The sequence below is a fragment of the Microcaecilia unicolor genome, chromosome 4, assembly GCF_901765095.1.
Source record: "Microcaecilia unicolor chromosome 4, aMicUni1.1, whole genome shotgun sequence".
In the NCBI taxonomy this organism is placed as follows: domain Eukaryota; kingdom Metazoa; phylum Chordata; class Amphibia; order Gymnophiona; family Siphonopidae; genus Microcaecilia; species Microcaecilia unicolor.
Window position 1 is genome coordinate 279,021,791 of NC_044034.1, and position 18,894 is coordinate 279,040,684.

The 18,894-nt window shown below is 42.8% G+C and overlaps 1 protein-coding gene across 5 annotated transcripts in view; it reads left to right on the forward strand.

The window, feature by feature from the left end:
- The window catches only part of MID1 (midline 1), a 496,103-nt gene that overhangs the window by 306,177 nt on the left and 171,032 nt on the right, over positions 1-18,894 (forward strand). The window contains exon 1 of one of the 5 annotated variants that reach the window (XM_030201610.1): positions 4,967-5,092. The exons of the other annotated variants lie outside the window; for them this stretch is intronic. The gene's annotated coding sequence lies outside the window, so the exon portion shown is untranslated. Of the gene's footprint in view, positions 1-4,966; positions 5,093-18,894 lie in introns of those variants that run through there. 5 annotated transcript variants of the gene reach the window in all.

The window sequence follows — 18,894 nt, forward strand, 5'->3', positions numbered from 1 at the left end:
AGTCAGGCTGTAATCTACGTTGTAGTTCTCAGAGAAGGGGTACCTTCTACTCTATTGTAGACCTCAAGGGGGTCAGTGCCTCCTGTGGAATCCTCTTTTTTTTTGAATGGTAGACTTAATCTCTATGTTACTGTTGGTCAGACTGGAGGAGTTTCTGACCCCCCTGGATATATCTAAACATACTTCCACATCATCAGAGCCAGATACAGGTGCTTTCTGTAGTTCTGTGGTCCTAGGCAGTCATGTAGGCATGTTTGATCCAAAGCACTCTCCTTTGGGCTTATGAAAGCTCCAAAACCTTCTTCAAAGTCATAGTGGGTTTTGTTTGTTGGTTGGTTTGTTTTTTGCAGTGTCTTTCCACACAGTTCCCTCTTTCTTGCCTAAAGTGGTTTCTCCCTTCCATCTCACCTAATTCATCTCTATACTGACCTTTTCCAGGAGATGGAAGGATGAGGTGGTGAAGACTACACAAGCTGAATGTCCTCAGGGTGTTGATTCACTATTGAGAGGTCACAAATTCCTTCCAGAAATCTGACTGGCTGTTTCTTTTGTTCAGCCAACCTTGCAAGGGTGATGCAGCTTCAAAATTATCTATGGCATAGTGGATTAAAAGAGCAATTGAGTCAGTGTATCTTCTGAAAGGGAAGGTGGCTCTGGAGAGTCTTTAGATGCATTCTACAAGGTTTCAGGTGACCTCTTAAGTAGAGGCACAAACTGTGGATCCAGAATATATTTGTGGAGCAGTAACTTGGTCCTCATTGTACTCTTGTGTAGATCCCAGGGACTTCCTGTGTCCTCTCCTGCTTCTCAGAATCAGGATCCCCTATTATTCCTCCTGTTTCTTCAGCTGTTTCACTCCTCTATCCTTCTCCTTAAGAAATAGTGGTAAGCTGGTTCCCCATTGCAGCTTCCAACTCCCAACTCCAAGCAACTGCAGAAGTCCCAACAACCCTGTTACTGCTATCTCACCACATTTTTACTCTTTATGATATTATGACTGGCCTAATCAAAGCCCTTGATCCCCTCCAGCAACAATGGCTAGAGTATTAGAACAAAAGAGCCTTCCCCCTCTCTCTGCTGTACAATGGCCAGAGAAGCAGGAGTCAAAGACAAAGAATTTCAGACAGAGCTGGGGTTTTATAGCAATCTAGTTTCTCTCCAAAAGGGTTTTCCTCATCCATTACCTCACATCTCAGGAGAACTTGTTGTTGGAGTGGAAGGGGTCTCTGCTGTCCACACTATGCAGAACCTTAGAGGTCTCTACAGCGTGATAGTTATATGGGCCTTTTATCAAGGCCATTTAGGAAGTGGCCTAGAAAAGTGTATGAGTCTATGGGGCTTACTGTATGTTCAAAGCAGTTAGACTTACAAAGTTCTATAGGTTACTATCGGACTCATTTTCAAAAGAGAAGGACGTCCATCTTTCAACATAAATCGGAAGATGGACGTCCTTCTCCCAGGGACGTCCAAATCGGTATAATCGAAGCTCGATTTAGGATGTCTTCAACTGCACTCCGTCGCAAGGATGGCCAAAGTTCAAGGGGGCATGTCGAGGGCATAGCGAAGGCGGGACTTGGGCATGCCTAACACTTGGATGTCCTTGACCCATAATAAAAAAAAAACAAGGACGTCCCTGATGAACACTTGGACGTTTTCACCCGGACCTGTTTTTCTTACGACTAAGGAACAAAAAGGTGACCAAAATGACCAGATGACCACCGGAGGGAATCGGGGATCACCTCCCCTTACTCCCCCAGTGGTCACCAACCCCCTCCCACCCTCAAAAAACATCTTTCAAAATATTTTGTGCCAGCCTCTATGCCAGCCTCAGATGTCATACTCAGGTCCATGACAGCAGTATGCAGGTCCCTGGAGCAGTTTTAGTGGGTGAGTGCACTTCAGACAGGCGGACCCAGCCCCACCCCCCCTACCTGTTATGTTTGTGGAGGAAACAGTGAGCCCTCCAAAACCCACCACAAACCCACTGTACCCACATCTAGGTGCCCCTCTTCACCCGTAAGGGCTATGGTAGTGGTGTATAGTTGGGGAGTAGTGGGTTTTGGGGGGGGGGGTTGGGATGGCTCAGCACATAAGTTAAGGGAGCTATGTTCCTGGGAGCAATTTATGAAGTCCATTGCAGTGCCCCCTAGGATGTCCTGGCATGTCAAGGGGACCAGTGCACTACAAATGCTGGCTCCTCCCATGACCAAATGGCTTGCATTTGGTTGTTTTTGACATGGACGTCTTTGGTTTCGAAAATTGCTGAAAATCAGAAACTTCCATGTCTAGGGATGGCGAAATGTAAGGATTTGGACGTCCCTGACGGTATTTTTGAAACTAAAGATGGACGTCCAGCTTGTTTCGAAAATACAGGTTTCCCTGCCCCCTGGATTTGGACGTTTTGCAAGGACAACCAAATCGCAACTTGGACGTCCCTTTTGAAAATGCCCCTCCATGTAATTTTGTAAGTCTAAATGCTTTGAAAGTACGCCACTATGAATGAGTATAGATGAAGGGTTTTTTGTGACTATGACTATTATTTTAGAAATGGAAATAGTGCCATTTACACGTGTATATCACATATACTTTTAAATACTGATTTCAGAAAGCTGCTATTTATACATGAAGATCCATACCACAAAGAGATTTCAAGAGGGTGTGGTTTGACTGTGAATAAAATAAGCATGAACTGGAGATGCCGTTGTTGACCAGTTTTTGGACTTTTTATCTGGAATAAATTGAGGCTGCCACTTTTTTCTTTGTGAAAATTTTATTTATTAAATGCACAAAGAACAGTACAATACAAATAGGCCAAGAAAGCGCCAAACAGCATTAAAAAAACCAACAAAATAAAACAATACACGGCAACACTCTGTTATCTAATACAGAAACCGTAATCCCTCCCCCCTTCCCATCCCTTCCTCCCTCCATTGCTGTGTGAAAGAAAAAAGAAAAAGGCAGGATTAGTTTGGAAGACAGCTGCAGGCTGCGGGCTGCAAGGTAGACCAAAAGTGCTCACAGCGATGCTGGCAACGCTGCCCCTTTGCCAAGGAGATATCATCTATATGAGACTGCTACTTTTAAAGCTCGACTCTTTGGATTTTTCTTTACTTTTGGACTTCACTTGTTTGCTTGCTGTTTGATACCCATCAGGATCTCCTTCTCCTTCTTTGCTGTACAAGTTGGTGGCTCAGACTTGATCCAATGTACTAGGATACACATTTTTTGAATTAAACAAGTCATGTGCACAAAGAGCTCCTGTGCCACTAATTCCAATTCTAGATCATCTGTTGTATCTAGAATACACAACTCCAAATTTCTAGGCATTTGTTGTTTCATCATATTGTCCAGTTAGGACTACATTGAGGTCTAATATGGTTGTATAAGAGGGTGGTCCCAAAAACTATGAACACATGTTCCCATTGCTCTTTCACATTTTGGGCATTGTTCCAAAATGTCTAGCCAGATCTTATGTGTCCGGCTTGGATGCATATATAATTGATGAAATGTATGAAAGTGCATTTCCCACGAAATTGAGTGCTCTCTACCAATCGCTCAACCCCTCTCAATCTCTCCAGAAAGTCCATAGCACCCACTTGCACTCATTTTTGTACTTATTTTATTAACATAGGTCCTCATTAACCCCCTACTTCTATAAACTTGCATGCACATCTTTACACTTAGTGCGCAAAGTTGTGCACACAAGTTATAGAAAACTGTCATTTATATGCATAATATTGATTAATGAGCTACTAATTGGCATTAGCAACCAATTATTGGCTATAATTGGTGTTAATCTTCAGCTTGCTTTTTGATTCACTTACCTGGATAACTTAGAACGGATAAGACTGTCCTACATTATCCAGATAATTTATCCAGAGAGTGGATTGAAGATTTTCACTATTTGAATAAGTTCCAACACTGACTGCCTTATCCAGATATCCATCACCGGCCACTAGCTACACAGTTTCCGTAAATATCTGGATATTTTTTGACCACCAAAGCTGGCATTTAAAAAAGATGTTGACTGTGTTGGTTAACTGTTGACCTTCAAATATACAGGGTGTAAAGACTGGCAGGTATATAAGAACATATAAGAACATAAGTGTTGCCATACTGGTACAGACCGAAGGTCCATCAAGCCCAGTATCCTGTTTCCAACAGTGGCCAATCCAGGTCACAAGTACCTGGCAAGATCCTAGAACAATAAAACAGATATTATAGAAATCCCTTTTAAAAGGTTGTTTTTTTAAACCCTATTTCAATAAACTTGTGGAAAACTTCAATGAATATTAGATATGAGTGGTAGGACAGAGGTGAAAGTTTCTCAGTTATTTCATGGAAAATAATTCGTTCCAGTACAAGAAGGTATATAAGCAGAGATGTCCTATGCTTTAGGTGATCTTTTACTTGTTTGGAACTTGTATTGCTGGATGAAACTTGGAGGACCAACTAACGGACATAACAGTAAACTTTTTTTTATTTTTTTTCTATTCTACCATACTTTTCGTAGGATCACTCCATCCTCCCCTACCCCTAGGGCATACATTGTGTGGCAGACTCTGGAAGTTCAGGTCAATTTCCTGTTATGGGCCTGGGAACGGCAGAACTTTATTCACCCCAGATTAATTACACAGCTAGTTGAGCTTATTCCAATTTGCAATAGTGGCAGAGCCCAGAGCCCCTAATTCAAGCCATCATTGTTACCTCGGTTAGGGATGCTCACTCAGAAAACCTGATCTATTGCAGCTTTTCTTCACTCAATTTAAGCTGAATGCAGAGGAAGAAAGTGGATAGTTTAGCTTTCTGGTCTAGGACAAAGCAACTGGATTGCTGGGTAAAATCTGGATGCATAAACTCTGGCGGAGGTGATTGGGTGGAGCTGGCTTTCCTGGAATTGTAGAGCAGATTTTCCTGTTGTGCTTTCAGTGTCAACTGTCTCGCAGTAACAGCCACAGTGCTGCTTCAGGATTACTAAGATTTCCATAGCTGCTACCATCTGGCCTGCCAGCCTGTCGGTGTTTCATTATTGAGTCAGTGCAATTTTTGTGTAGCAATGTTTCAACAAAGGGACCTAGTGCGAAATCCGTCGGTGAGTATTCATGCTGATTTAATCACTTTGTGTATGAAAGTGTATATTTATACTAGGGTTTCCCAGGTCCTGGTGGCCCCACAACCAGTTGGGTTAGTATTGGGTAGATATGCCATTACCGGAAAACCAATATATACAAATTTATCTCGTGACCAGTCACTGTGCCTATCCTGTAGCTATGGTGTCCCCAGGATGAGTTTCTGGAAGTCATGTTATATGCCTAGTTATATAGAGAGAGAAATTTGGAAGGTTGTATCCTGATATTATTCTACCGATGTTTGATTTCCTTCCTTGTGTCTATTTGCAGTCAATGTTTCTGTTTATTTTATGAGTTCCACTTTCTAAAGTTTGCTTGCTGTAGCCAAAAAGAATGGGATGCAGATAAGGAGAACTTTCAAAGGGACAGCTGTTTTTATCTGGAGCAGCAAAAATGACAGGCTGATGGCACTTTATAGACTAACCGATTTTATTGAAGCATCAGCTCTCGAGGAAAGGAGTGCTACTTGGTATTGTTTTTGATGTCTGGAAAGATTCAGCAACACTTTTTTTTTGCTTGTGCCATTGGCATCTAGTCTCTTATCAATTAGCCCTGTGGTGTGAAATGAATCCCTGAAGACTAACTCTGTGTCTTACTCTGTTATTTGAGCTTAATCTTTAAGTGAAAAGTGCCAAGTGATTGTTGAGCAAGCCACTCTCCTAACTCCTCAGCTCTGCCTTGTAGCTGTGTAGCTTTCAAAGGCATTTCTATTACTAATTGCAGCATTCAGCCTTTTAAAAAGATATTGAATGTTCATTTGTTAGTAGTCGGGTTCTGTTAAGAATGAGACATACGATGAAAAAATAAACGATAAAACTACCCGTTTGCAATTGTCTCAGAAAATGTATTAAGTTAATTCAATAAAAAAGGTATCATTTTATCTTCTTGTCTATGTGTTGTTTTATTTCTATTGATTACCTTTCAGAAAGATAAAAGATAAGCTGTTTGCTCAGAGGACAGTTTGTTCAAAGTGATGCAGAACCAAATAGCTACAAGCTGCCCAGATGGTACGAGGCTGTACTTAGAACATGCTCTTAGAACATTAAACAACATGAAATGTTCCCAGATTATCTCACTTTGGGCCACTTTTACCACGCTGCGGTACAAGTGAGCCCGTAGTGGCGTTTGGCACATGGGTTTTCCGTGTGCTGAGGCCCCCTTTTTACCGCACCTGTTTAGGAGGCAGTAAGGGCTCCTGCGCTAACCCAACAGTAACCAAGCAGTGCATGGTGCTGCCCGATTACTGCAGGGTAATCTCCCGGCGCAGAAATTTTTTAAAAAATCCAGTGCGCTGAAAATGGCGCTTGGAGGGGCAGGCACTACCACCAGGCTCCTGCAGTAGCCCGGCGGTAGTGCCTGATTGGTGCATGCTAACACCGCAGTAGCTGTTCCGCGCCATTGTAAAAGGGCCTATTTGATGGGGATGATAAGTTAGCAGATGAAAAATTTCAAAGTATGAACTTTTCTGTACAGATATAATGCATTATTTTTAAGGGGTTTCCAGTTTTAGACCCGGTATCTGAAATCTTTTTTCTCTGCAGCATATATAGGCTCTGTGCAACAGGGACGTAGCTACATGGGGCCACAGGGGCCTGGGCCCCCATAGATTTGGCCCTGGACCCCCTGCCGATTACCCTCTTGACCTCCCCTCCCGCTGCCAACCCGCTGTCGCCGTCTGCTACCTTTGCTGGTGGTGGACCCCAACCCCCGCCTGCTGAGGTCCTCTTCTTCCTTCGTTCTGTTTCTGAGTCTGACATCCTGCACGTACAATGTGCAGGACGTCAGACTCAGAACAAAGGAAGAGGACCTCGGCTGGCGGGGGGTTGGGGTCCCCCGCCAGCAAAGGTAGGCGACAGCAACGGCGGGGGAGGGTCATCGGCGGGGGGGGGGGGTCCGAGAGGGTCGGCGGCGGGAAGGGGGGCTCGGGATGGTCGTCAGCAGGGGGGGCAAAGTTGTTGTTGTTGGTGGTGGCAGTGCTGGGGGGGGGGGGGTCGGCGACGCCGGGGGGGGGGGGGGCTAAAATGTGTTTCCTCACCTCGGGCTCTGGACCCCCCTCCCTGGCTATGTCCATGCTGTACAATAAATTTTTGCTTCTATTGTGTGTGGCAGGGGAAAATCATTCCTAAATAAATCCATGTGTCTAATCATTTAAACTATACTAAGTTGATGATGTTGCAGTGGATGTAACATTAATCAGGTTGAAAAAGGTTAGATGATTAGAGATGATAGCTCAGTTTTTGCATTTTACAGTGTTTTAGTTTGGGGCATTCCAGGTGGGATACATTATACTATCCCCTGTGCAGAAAGTCCTGGAGCAGGCAGCAACTGGTTGAAAGAACATATCAATAGGTCAGGTTGATGTATCTGAAAAAATGTGAGGGTTGTATGCCTAGAGGTTCTAGCAGGAGGATGTGTGAGGTCTTCTGTTGCTGGATTTCTGATGTAAAGGGCACCAGACTATCCCAATTTACAGGGAAAATAGAACCATCTAGTACTGTCTTGATTCTTAAAGTGGAAGGTCTCTTTCTGTTGCCAGCATTGAGGTTTGATTGTACATCTTACTGTTTGATGTTTTATAGACTTTGGGGCTCATTTTTGAAAGAGAAACATGTCTAAAAAGTGGCATTTGGATGTTTTTTGTACAAAAATGTCCAAATCGGTATTTTTAAAACCTGTTTTTAGACATTTTTCTATCCTGTTCGTCTGCAGTGTGTTCAAATCTCAAGGGGGCATGTCAGGGGCGTATTCAGGGAGGGACTTGGGTGTTCCTAAGACGTTTTTCAGCCATAATAGAACAAAACAAAACCATCCAGGACTAAAACTCAGACGTTTTGAGCTAGACCTGTTTTTATAACTAATAAGGCACAAAAAGGTGCCCTAAATGACCTGGTTTTTATTCTCAAGTCTGGTCTTCTGTTCCCAAGGTCAGCTGAGGCTGAGGATGCCATGGAGGTAGTGTTCATGGTGTCATGGGGGAGAGCTGTCATCACTCCAGAGTGACACTAATGACAGGATTTAGATTGCTTGTATGATGAGCTAGATTTAAAGAAAATGGTTAAGAGAATATTCTTTTTTTTTGCTCTTCAATGTACAAAACATAAAGAAAATGCCAACATATCACCACAACAATAGAAAAAGGAAAACAAAAAACAATGCATCAAGTCCACTTCAAGGACAGAGTGAGAGAGTGAAAAAAAGTGTATTCGGTTATAGAACTACAAGGCAGAGCCAAGATGGGGAGGAAGCAGTGTTTATTCAAGGACCTGACATGGCCCATGTTTCAGTGAATGCATGCGTCAGGGGTCTGTAAAAAGTACAGCATAAAGGACTAGATTCTGTATATCATGCCTAAACAATCACCACTGAAATGATATATGCCTAAGTGTATTCTATAAACTATGCCTTAGTTTAGGCGTACTTAATAGAATAAGCCTAAATTTATGTGAGGTTTATAGAATACGCTGAGCGCCTGTCCACATGATGAAATTTAATCATGGGCAGTTATGCCAAGTAAAACTTGGAATAATTCCCGATGCCTAACTTAGACGTAGACCAAGTGTATTCTATACCAATGCACATAGATTTTAGAAACACCCATTACCTGCTCATTCCACCCCATGGCCATTCCCCCTTTTTGAACTATGCAGTTTAGAATTTATGCACATCAAGTTATAGAAGATGCTTATACAGTTGTGCACATAAATTCTAATTAATGGCAATTAGTGTCAATTGCTTGTTAATTGACAATTATCAACACTGATTGGCTTAACTAATTATGTACAGAATACAACTTTATTTCTGGTTGTGCTGTATAGAATCTGGGGGGAAACATTGTCCTTTGAAACTCTTCACAGCAAATAGCAACAAATAATAAAATAGGCATCCTTAACAACCAGTGGAGCAGAAGCAATGTCAACTCACTCCTTCCTAAATGATGGAGCCATCCCAAATGGCCTCCAGGAGTAAGTAGTCTTTCACTCTCAAACACTGTCCCCTAAAACAGGTATTTGCCGAAACATGGGCTGTGTCAGGTCTTTGAATAAACACTGCTTCTTCCATATTTTGGCTCCGCCTTGTGGTTCCGTCTGTGGCTGGATACACTTTTTCTCACTCTACGACTTTTGTGTTGTTTCCCTCTGAGTTGCCTGCTACACTTCAAGGACAGACCATACAAACTGTAAAGACATAATAGAGCTTCACATCAAGCACTATACAATCTCCAAGAACCCTTTAATCCAACTACTTCATTTAATACTGTTTAATTTCAACTTTCTGAACGACAGGTTGATCAGAAACAAATGTTCCAACTATGTAGGATCCGAAAATATATAAGAATTGTTCCTGTATGTGACCAAGCATTTAGAAGGAAATTTAAAGAAAAAGGATGCTCCTACAGCTAAAGCCTTAGCCTTTAGCTGTAGGAAAGCTTTCCTTCTTAGTTAAGTAGATCTGACCACATCTGAAAGCATGATAACACTTTGTCCACAAAGAGGTAGATCTTATGAGAATATGCTTTCAAGACCAGCATCTTCTGATCCTCAGAAATCAGGCCACTGCTGTGAAATTTATTTATTTGTTTCATTTGTATCCCACATTTTCCCACCTATTTGCAGGCTCAATGTGGCTTACAATTAATCGTCATGACTTATGCCATTTCCGAGTACAAATACAATTAGTAATATATATATATATAACATGGATGATATGTACAGTCAGGTAAAAAAGGGAAAACATACAATTGGTATCATAAATTGAACATGGTTTACATAATAAAATTAGACAATATGATTTAGGAAGAAAAATAATCCGAATTGTTAAGTAGATGATGGTGAAATTACGGTTCCGATTATAAGTCCTTGTGGTATGTCATGTTAAAGAGATGTGTCTTCAGTGCCTTACGAAAGTTAATTACGTGTGAATTATTTTCAGGTCAAGTGGTAGAGCATTCCACATTTGAGAACTCAAGTATGAAAAGCTGGATGCATGTATTAATCTATATTTTATACCTTTACAGCTGGGGAAGTGAAGATTAAGGAATGTGCGTGCTGCTCTTTAAGCATTCCTGGGTGATGGGTCAATAAGGTCTACCATGTAAGTCTGGGCATCACTGTGAATTATTTTATGCACCAGAGTGCATATTTTGAAAGTTATACGTTCTTTAAGAGGAAGCCAATGTAAAATTTCTCTTAGGGGTTTGGCACTCTCGTAGTTTGTTTTTCCAAATATAAGTCTGGCTGCAGTATTTTTGGCAGTTTGAAGTTTCTGATGATTTGTTCTTTACAGCCAGCAAGAAGACCATTGTAATAGTCTAAATGACTCAGCACCATTGATTGCACTAGATTACGAAAGATTCCTCTGGGGAAGAAAGGCTTAATTCTCTTGAGTTTCCACATTGAGTGAAACATCTTCCTTGTTGTATTCTTCACATGGCTATCCAATGTGAAATTCCGATCAATGGTTACTCCGAGAATTTTCAGGGTATCTGAAATGGGAAGAGTAAAGTTTGGTGTGGATATAGTGGTGAGGTTATTAGTACAAGACATTGAGTTTTCTCTTCATTAAGTTTCAATTCAAATGCATCTGCCCAAGAGTGCATAATTTGGAAGCACTGATTGATGTTATTGGTGATTTCTTTTAAAACATGTTTAAACGGGATGTAGATCGTGACGTCATCTGTATATATATATATATATATATATATATATATATATATATATATATATATATATATATACAGTGGGGGAAATAAGTATTTGATCCCTTGCTGATTTTGTAAGTGTGCCCACTGACAAAGACATGAGCAGCCCATAATTGAAGGGTAGGTTATTGGTAACAGTGAGAGATAGCACATCACAAATTAAATCCGGAAAATCACATTGTGGAAAGTATATGAATTTATTTGCATTCTGCAGAGGGAAATAAGTATTTGATCCCCCACCAACCAGTAAGAGATCTGGCCCCTACAGACCAGGTAGATGCTCCAAATCAACTCGTTACCTGCATGACAGACAGCTGTCGGCAATGGTCACCTGTATGAAAGACACCTGTCCACAGACTCAGTGAATCAGTCAGACTCTAACCTCTACAAAATGGCCAAGAGCAAGGAGCTGTCTAAGGATGTCAGGGACAAGATCATACACCTGCACAAGGCTGGAATGGGCTACAAAACCATCAGTAAGACGCTGGGCGAGAAGGAGACAACTGTTGGTGCCATAGTAAGAAAATGGAAGAAGTACAAAACGACTGTCAATCGACAAAGATCTGGGGCTCCACGCAAAATCTCACCTCGTGGGGTATCCTTGATCATGAGGAAGGTTAGAAATCAGCCTACAACTACAAGGGGGGAACTTGTCAATGATCTCAAGGCAGCTGGGACCACTGTCACCACGAAAACCATTGGTAACACATTACGACATAACGGATTGCAATCCTGCAGTGCCCGCAAGGTCCCCCTGCTCCGGAAGGCACATGTGACGGCCCGTCTGAAGTTTGCCAGTGAACACCTGGATGATGCCGAGAGTGATTGGGAGAAGGTGCTGTGGTCAGATGAGACAAAAATTGAGCTCTTTGGCATGAACTCAACTCGCCGTGTTTGGAGGAAGAGAAATGCTGCCTATGACCCAAAGAACACCGTCCCCACTGTCAAGCATGGAGGTGGAAATGTTATGTTTTGGGGGTGTTTCTCTGCTAAGGGCACAGGACTACTTCACCGCATCAATGGGAGAATGGATGGGGCCATGTACCGTACAATTCTGAGTGACAACCTCCTTCCCTCCGCCAGGGCCTTAAAAATGGGTCGTGGCTGGGTCTTCCAGCACGACAATGACCCAAAACATACAGCCAAGGCAACAAAGGAGTGGCTCAGGAAGAAGCACATTAGGGTCATGGAGTGGCCTAGCCAGTCACCAGACCTTAATCCCATTGAAAACTTATGGAGGGAGCTGAAGCTGCGCGTTGCCAAGCGACAGCCCAGAACTCTTAATGATTTAGAGATGATCTGCAAAGAGGAGTGGACCAAAATTCCTCCTGACATGTGTGCAAACCTCATCATCAACTACAGAAGACGTCTGACCGCTGTGCTTGCCAACAAGGGTTTTGCCACCAAGTATTAGGTCTTGTTTGCCAGAGGGATCAAATACTTATTTCCCTCTGCAGAATGCAAATAAATTCATATACTTTCCACAATGTGATTTTCCGGATTTAATTTGTGATGTGCTATCTCTCACTGTTACCAATAACCTACCCTTCAATTATGGGCTGCTCATGTCTTTGTCAGTGGGCACACTTACAAAATCAGCAAGGGATCAAATACTTATTTCCCCCACTGTATATGGGTTAAGGCCTTGAATGGCTAACGATTTGGCCAGCGGTGTCATCATTAGGTTGAAGAGGGTTGGCAAGAGTGGAGATCCTTGGGGAACACCGCACTCAGGTGTCCATGAAGCTGACATACTCGACTTAGATGTCACTTGATAAGTTCTTGTAGTTAGGAAGCCTTTGAACCAATTTAGAACATTGCCTCCAATTCCGAAGTATTCCAGGATATATAATAATATTTTATGGCTCACCATGTTAAATGCACTAGACATATCAAACTGCAGGAGGAGTATGCTGTTCCCAGTAGCAATTGCTTGTTTAAATTTGTTTGAGAGAGTGATTAGTACTGTTTCAGTACCATGATTGGACTGGAATCCTGATTGATAGTCATGAAGAATAGAGAATTTAGTTAAGTAATCAATTAGTTGTTTGGTAACCATGCCTTCCACAAGTTTGGTTGCAAGAGGGATATTTCCTTTATCCCTAGGGAAGAGTCCATTTTGCAGCATAAAATTTAGATTTATTGTAAGATCTGATATAAATTGTTGAGGGGCAGATTTTATAAGGTAATTTGGACATATGTCTAGTTTGCAGTGGGATTTGGCGAATCTTTTAATTGCTTGAAGGATGGTATCATCCAGGAGAGTGTCAAAGTTAGTCCTGGTTCAGTCCACTGGATGTTCATCAGGGCGTGGGTCTAGACAGTCAAGGAATTTGACATAGTTAATGTTATTGATTGGTAACATAAGTCGTAGCTTAACAATTTTCTCTTTGAAATACTTCGCCAGATTATCTACTGATGGTGCGTCAGCGCTGTTTGAGGTAACTGGTGTAGTGTTAAGTAATTTTTCACAAGTTGGAAAAGTTTCCCAAAAAGCTGAATGGAGTGAATGAATGCACCAGCTTCTAGAAGTTACGTAAAACATGGGCATTTACTGTGGACTTTGATTGACTATGGGGTATGTCTACTGAAGTGCGCTAGTAATTGGGCGTAGCACATGATAATGTGGGACTTTCCCTGCACTAATCCCATTTCTAGTACATCTAGGAAATAGGACAATTTCCAGGATTCTTTTTCATGTTGTGCGCTATTCTTGGCATTTACGTGCCTAACCTGAAAAAAATTGATGGGGAAGCACTTTCCACATCCTATTTAGGAGGCGTTAAGAGCTACCGCGTTATGGATGCATTAACCAGTTAGTGAGTGGTAATTAGAACGTGCTCACTGGATAGTGTATCCACATCTGTTCTCCACCCTGAACACCCCTCCAAAAAATACATATAAAAAAATAAATACCACATGCTAAGCACGCACAGGTTACTTACCACAAAGCACTTTAACATGCTTTGTAGTAAATGTTTTCAGGCATGCTAATGGGAAGATTCTATATATGATGTCTGGAAAATCCACATGGAAATCATTTTCACCTAAGCATATTCTATAAGATTTAGGCATGGTATATAAAATACACTTAGTCGATATCCCAGTGCCTAAAACTACATGTATCCATTTATACCAATGAAAATATGGCGTAAATCCTTGCATGTAGATTTATGTGGACTGGACCATATTCTATAACAACGCATGTAAATTTGGGAACACCCATGAAATGCCCATTTCCCTGTCCATAGCCATACCACTTTTGAACTGCGTGCTTTAGAATTTAGGTACAGTTCATTACAGCATATACTTAGCGAGATATGCTTGTAAGTTCTAGTTATTGCCAATTAGTGCTCATTATTGCTTGTTAAGTGCTGTTAACAATGCTGATTGGCTTGTTAAGCCAATTAAGCTACGCACATTGTTGTGGAATATGCTTAGATTTAAGCAAAATATATAGAATCCGGTTTAAGTGCACATTAGTTTTCAGAAGTATTGTTTTATCATGCCCTCAAACACGCCTACATATGGGTCATGTAAAAGTACACTCCTTGTTGTCACTGAGCATACTTTTATTTGTGTATTTATTTTTATAGACTACTTATTTAAAATTATGTGTGGTGGATAATATCTCAGCAAAAACAGAGTGGAGGAGTGGCCTAGTGGTTAGGGTGGTGGACTTTGGTCCTGAGGAACTGAGTTCAATTCCCACTTCAGGCACAGGCAGCTCCTTGTGACTCTGGGTAAGTCACTTAACCTTCCATTTCCCCATGTAAGCTGCATTGAGCCTGCCATGAGTGGGAAAGCGCAGGGTACAAATATAACAAAACAAAAAAAAAAAAAAAACTTAATATGATTAAACAGAAACCTCCAAATTCTATAAATGGTGCCTTAAAAAATCAGTGCCAAAAAAACGTGTGGTTAGTGTGATTCTATAAACTACACCTAAAGTTAGGTGTAGCTTATAGAATATACCTACATGCCATTCTTGCGACTAAAATTTAGGCCACTTAAAACCAGGCCTAAATACCTGCGTCTAAGTTAGGCGCAGATCGGGTACATTCTATAATGGTGCACAGAGGGACCTTTTTTTAAGCGGTGGTAAGCCCAATGCTGGGTTACCGCTTGCTAAACAGGAAGTACTGCCGGACTACCGCAGCAGCCTGGCGGTACTTCCCACCCCTAGTGCACTGTCATATCCGGCACTACAAAAATATATTTATTTTTGTAGTGTCGGAGTGTACCCAGTGGTAATCTGGCAGTACCGTGTGATTCTCGGTTACCACCAGTTTAGCGTGGGAGCCCTTAATGGGTGGTGGTAAGGCCCCCCCCCCCCCCCACCCAAATGGCCATGCGGCATTTACTTGCTGCATGGCCATTTTTTGCAGGAAAGAGAGACTTCGCTTTTACCTACTGTGGTAAAAGGGGGCCTCGGTGCACACAGCTTGGTAAAGGGGGCCCATAGTTTTTTGAAATACCCACAAATCGCCATTCCACGCCCATAGCCATGTGTATTAGAATTTACATGTACCGTGTTGTAGAATACGCCTAGAAAGTTGTGCACTTAAATTTTAGTTAAAGCCAATTAGTACCCCGAATTAGTTGTTAAATGCATCCACTCTGCAGCCCCCCATTACCTCTCCACTCTCATCTCTCCCTACATTCCTCCCTGTGAACAGGGCCGTGCCGATGCGGTAAGCGGGGTAAGTGCCGCAGGGGGGCGCTATCCTCTGTGGGGCGCCGCCGCTGCGTGCTTACCCTGCCCTCCCGCTCCCATGTAGGAACTGCCTGCCCTCTTCTCCCCCCCAAGATCCCGTTCCTTTTTTTTTTTCTTTTAAATTTACCTTCCTCCGGCAGCGCAGCGTCATTGAAGGAGGCGGCGCTCCCAGTCCCGATGTCTCTAGCCTTCCCTTGTTCACTGCTCACTGCCCCGCCTTCTTCTGACGTCAGAAGAAGGCGGGGCGGTGAGCAGCAAACAAGGGAAGGCTAGAGATGTCGGGACTGGGAGCGCCGCCTCCTTCAATGACGCTGCGCTGCCAGAGGAAGGTAAATTTAAAAGAAAAAAAAAAGGAACGGGATCTTGGGGGGGAGAAGAGGGCGGGCAGTTCCTACATGGGAGCGGGAGGGCAGGGGAGAGAGGGGAATCGCTGCCTTGGAGCCAGGCAGGTGCGGGGGGGGGGGTTCGCCGCCGCCGCCAACTGGTAGTCTGCAGGGGGGCGCCAGAGACCCTTGGTACGGCCCTGCCTGTGAACTCCGCTCACTGAACAAATCTCTCTTGTTGTCCCCCTTCTCCTCCACTGCTAACTCCAGGCTTCGCTCCTTTTCTCTCGTGGCACCTTATGCCTGGAATAGACTTCCTGGACCTATATGTCTAGCTCCATCTCTACATGTTTTCAAATCTATGCTGAAAACCCACCTTTTCACTGCTGCTTTTTAGCTCCCATTAATTCCCTCACCCTTAACTGTCTTGTCTGTCTGTATTATTTAGGTTGTAAGCTCTTTTGAGCAGGGACTGTCTCTTTGTATCAGGTGTTCAGCGCTGCGTGCGTCTGGTAGCGCTATACAAATGCTAATAATAATAATAATAAGTACCAATTATCGGTACAGATTAGCTTGTTAATTAATTAATTTGTGCATGCAATTTGGCCATGCGGACAAATTAGCACACACAATTTAAAGTGCCATACGTAAAATTTGGGGGGAAGTAGAAAAATTTTAATGACATTACCTAGAGCTGTAAATCAACTGCAAATCAAATCAGGCTAGTTTCTCAAAAAAGACATCAGAAAACAGTGTAAAAAGAAAAGTGTTGACTTTCTTACAAAAGGAAATCGAATTAGCCTCCAAGTGAAGGACAGAAGGCAGGGTATTGCACAATCATGATGTAGCAACACTGCGGGATAATTTTATAAAACTCTTTTTTCACTGGTAAAAAAAATTTGTGTATAAAATTACCCCTTTAAGCTGCAAACAGTTCTTCTTTGAGCTGATTACCCTCACATAACTACCAAACAGCAATTAATCACCTGGGGCTTTTTTTTGAAACAGAAAAATATCCAAAAAAATGGCACAAAGTAGCAGATAGATTTTTTTTTTTTTTGCAACTAATTTTTTTAGATGTTTTTCTATGCAGTATATATAAATCTCAAGGAGGCTTGTTGGACATGTTGTGGGCAGGACAACGCAACATTGTAAGACCATCCAGGGCAAAAAATAGGATATGGAAAGTGTATTCATTCCAAAATCCACAAAATACCTACGGAACCCACATATATGTGATACCTGCAGGCATAAGGGCTATTGTAGTGGTATACATAGGGTTACCATATTTTGTCCCCCCAAAAAGGAGGACACATGCCCTGCCCCCACCACACACCCACCCCACCACACCACACCCAGCCCCCTTTCATGCCCTTGCTCTGCTCCCTGTCACATTTTCCCCTCCCCCTGTCACATACCCCATCACCCCCCTCCCCGTCACCCCACTCCCCTTATCTTACTATTGCCCTGGTGGTTTAGTGACCTCTTCGGGGCAGGAAAGAGCTCCCTCTTTCATGCCCGGAGCGCTGCCCTGCATGCATCCTTCCTGTTGCTGATCTCGGCGCCGATTCAAAATGGCTGCCGAGAGTTGAAGTCTCGCGAGGTCACGTCAACTCTTGGCGGCCATTTTGAATTGGCGCCAAGATCAGCAACAGGAAGGATGCATGCAGGGCAGCGCTCCGGGCAGGAAAGAGGGGGCTCTTTCCTGCCTCCAAAGGCGGAAGAGGTCACTAGACCACCAGGGCAGTAGTAAGTAAGGGGAGGGGAGGCTAACAATCTGCCCCTTTGTCCGGATTTCTGGACAAATGTGCAGGCTGGCGGGCGACCCACCCACCAGCCTGCCTGTTTGTCCAGAAATTCAGACAAACGGGCAGATTGGCAAAACCCGCCCGGTTGCCCGGACATGTCCTCAAAAAGAGGACATGTCCGGGTAAATCCGGACATATGGTAACCCTAGGTATATAGTTGGGTACAGTACATTTTCTGCTATTCTTGGAGGGCTCACCATACAATATATGTGAGTTATGATATGATGTGCATCTTTTATGTGAAGTTCACTGCAGTGCCCCCTAGGCTTCCCCAGTGCTCTGCTGGGATGTCTGTGTGGCCAGTCTAGTAAGACTGCTGGTCCCCAGACATCCCAATAGCTAGTTTGTGTGAATTTTTCCCTTTGGATGCTTTTTTGGTTGTTTGTTTGTTTGAAAATGACCCTAAAAGAAAGATGCACTGAGCACAAAAACATCTAAAATAGGGAGATTTTCGAAACCACAAAGATAGACATTTTTCTGGTTGAAAATGACCATGTTTGGCACTGGATGTTTGGATGTTTTTTGCAAAAAGTCCAAAATCAGATTTGGACATCATATTAAAATTGCCTTGCTGCTATCATAATAAGCATGGATTATGCTTTTATAAGTCATTTAAATTAGCAAGTAGGGCTTAAGGTACTATGGTGATGGTTAAAGACTGCACTTTGGGGTGCCCCATGTGAAACAGTGTGAAAAAATTTGCTTAAGTCTAAGTAAACCACTTCCAGTGCATGCCCTCAAACTCATTCTTTGATTACCTAGTCAATCTCCCTTTGATGAACTTGCTGGATTTAAGATACTGCAAAAATTTTTCCTAGTGGAGGAGTAGCCTAATGGTTAGTGCAGTGGGAACCGGGTTTGCTTCCCGCTCCATCTCCTTGTGACTCTGTGCTAGTCACTTAACCCTCCATTTCTCCAGGTACAAAATAAGTACCTGTATATAATATATATAAATCACATTGATTGTAATCGCAGAAAGGGGCCCTTTTACTAAGCCACATAAGCGTCTACGCGCGTGTCTAATGCATGCCAAAATGGAGTTACTGCCCAGCTACTGTGTGGCTCTTGCAGTAATTTCATTTTTTGGCGCACATCTGATACGCGCATCTGAAAAATAATTTTTATTTTTGGACATGCGTATCAGATGCGCACCAAGTGACATTGGACGCACATAGGTCATTACTGCCTGGTTACCGCATGAATCTTTACCGCTAGGTCA